This window comes from Oryctolagus cuniculus, chromosome 8 (assembly GCF_051225735.1).
Source record: "Oryctolagus cuniculus isolate XC-2025 breed Fujian yellow rabbit chromosome 8, ASM5122573v1, whole genome shotgun sequence".
Taxonomy (NCBI): domain Eukaryota; kingdom Metazoa; phylum Chordata; class Mammalia; order Lagomorpha; family Leporidae; genus Oryctolagus; species Oryctolagus cuniculus.
Genome location: NC_142874.1, coordinates 17,024,512 through 17,027,181, shown reverse-complemented (window position 1 = coordinate 17,027,181; position 2,670 = coordinate 17,024,512). Strand labels below are relative to the sequence as shown.

At 34.7% G+C, this 2,670-nt stretch overlaps 1 pseudogene; it reads left to right on the top strand.

Annotated features, from left to right (window-relative positions):
* Window positions 1-916: 916 nt before the first annotated feature.
* Window positions 917-1,032, top strand: LOC127489435 (U2 spliceosomal RNA; annotated as a pseudogene).
* Window positions 1,033-2,670: the final 1,638 nt, after the last annotated feature.

Below are 2,670 nucleotides of genomic sequence, written 5' to 3'. Positions count from 1 at the left end.
ATAAGTAATTTCTTCGTATGAGAAAATACAGAAACTTGTTACGTATTTATAAATTGGAAAATAGCTCTTGGCAGTAAATAACTTTGCTTTTTTACTAGTTTATATTCCCTACACAATATGATGACTGCTCCAGTTCATAATTAGTCCTTGAAAGAATACATGTAGTAAGTTATTGAAAATACCAGGAAATAATAATTGCTATTTTATTTCTCAGAACGTCATTTTCATATCTACTTAACTCTTATTTTATTAAAAGAAAGCTGAAATGATCAGGGTTCAGATAGTGCCCTTTTTATTCTGAATTACATTATTATATACCTTGATTCGCTGAAATATGGGCTATTTCTACAATTTCAAGCTAATAGTTTTACCAAATTGAATCTTAACCAATGATAATACAGAAACCATGATATCTTAACCAATGATCTTAACCATTTACCAATAATCTTAACCATTTACCAATCTTAACCAATGATAATACAGAAGAATAGAAAAGTGGTATTAAATGATAAAGGTAGAATTTGTCTCTTAAGTGATAATTCACCAATATATTTCTTGTAGAACTCTGTTCACATTTGTGCAGAGAGATACCTTCTATTCAAGATTCTTGTCTTTCTACCTCATATACTTTGGATAACTCACACAGGTCACCATCCTTAACCCAATGCTAAGTCCTATCAGATATTCAATAATTTTGAATAGATTGATATAAAACCAAAGGTAGATATAGGTGAGAAAACACTTATTGACAAACACACTTTGTGGATGGACTAAATATATTATATACTATTAGACAAAATATCTATATTAGTAGGGGATTATTATGAAGCTCAGGATTCAAGTCATTCAAATCTAAGGGAGTAGGGAGGTTAAATAATGAACTAATGAAGTCAAGGTTAATAGAGGTTACTACTTTATCGCTTCTCGGCCTTTTGGCTAAGATCAAGTGTAGTATCTGTTCTTACCAGTTTAATAGAGGTTACTACTTTATTAGGCTCTAGGCTTCTGAAACCTGAAGACAATGTACTTTCTCCCTTCTATTCCCATATCATGGTATCATGGACAAAATGGATATTCATGGCAAAGAAGAAGGACATGAAGGAAAGAAGGAATATTATATTAGCAATCACTTCCCGTTCTCTCCTACCCCTATCTCAAACAGCATGAATCTGTTTTCTAATTCTGAATTTGTCTATCCTGAACATTTCATGTATGTGGTCTTTTGTGGTTGGCTTCTTTTATTAAACATAATGCTTTCAAAGTTCATACTAGCTATAAATATATAAAACAGTACCTAATAATCACAAAGGGTTTATCCAAGGAAAAAAAGTTTAGTTTAGCCCTTGAAAATTAGTAGTTATATTTCAGCATTTTCAAAGAGTAAAGCACAAAAAATACATCTGATTATCTAGATACATAGAAAGCTTTGAAGAAAGTTTAGCAGCAATTCTTAATTAAAAACATGAACAGCAACAGCAGTAACATGAATCTCCCTACCAGTAAAGGCATCTAAGGAAACTTGCGTCTTACATCTATGTTGATTCCATATTTTTTGTTGTAGCAAACTGAGGTGCTATCAACAAGGAAGTGCAAATGGATCAAAAGAGATATTTAAATAAATATGCCTGGGGCCGACACTGTGGTGTAGTGGGTAAAGCAGCCGCCTGCAGTGCTGGCATCCCATGTGAGTGCCGGTTCGAGACCCGGCTGCTCTGGTTCCAATCCAGCTCTCTGCTATGGCCTGGGAAAGCAGTAGAGGATGGCCCAGGTCGTTGGGCCGTGCACCCGCGTGGGAGACCCAGAGGAAGCTCCTGGCTCCTGGCTTCAGATCAGCGTAGCTCTGGCCTTTGTAGCCAACTGGGGAGTAAACCAGCAGATGGAAGACCTCTCTCTCTCTCTCTGTCTTTCCTTCTTTCTCTGTATAACTCTTTCAAATAAATAATTAAATAAATATTTAAAAAATAATTAAATAAATATGCCTAGAATTTTATAAAAATGATGAAAGAACTGATCGCATTGATGCAAATATCTAAAAAAAATCTAAACTGGGTAAATACAGAAAAAGCACTGCTAGGTATATGGCACTAGAACTGTAGAAATTTATTTAAAAAAATAGCAGTCTAAGAAAAAGACATTATCTTGAAAAGAATAATGAGACTAACAGAAGGTAATAGAAAATGTGACAGTATCTACACAATGCCATAAGAACAAAAGAAACACTGTCTCCCCAGGATTCTAAACCTGGTAATAATTTTAAAATATAAAATGAAATAAAGTTTTCAGACAAATAAGACTAAGAGAATATATCACATGGGAAATCTTGCAAAGTTCTGCTGGAGGGAAAGGATTCCACAAGAAAAAAACTCAGAAATACAAGATCCAAATGATTTTATCCTTGACTTTTCCAAATCTTACTCAAATGTGATTCAACCGATATAGAAATTAAGGGATTTTGATTATATATCTAGCAAATTAGTTCTCTTGAAATGAATACCTCATAGTAAAATAGAATTCTTTGGAGGTGAGTACAGATATTTGGGAACTATTGTTCATGGGGGGCAGTTGATTGACAGAGGAGCTCCAGCAGTTCCGAGGTCAGGCACAGACTGACCTGCTGAAGGGCCCTCTCTCCACAGGACTGCCCATTCTGATGCTCACTTTGCAGCTGCC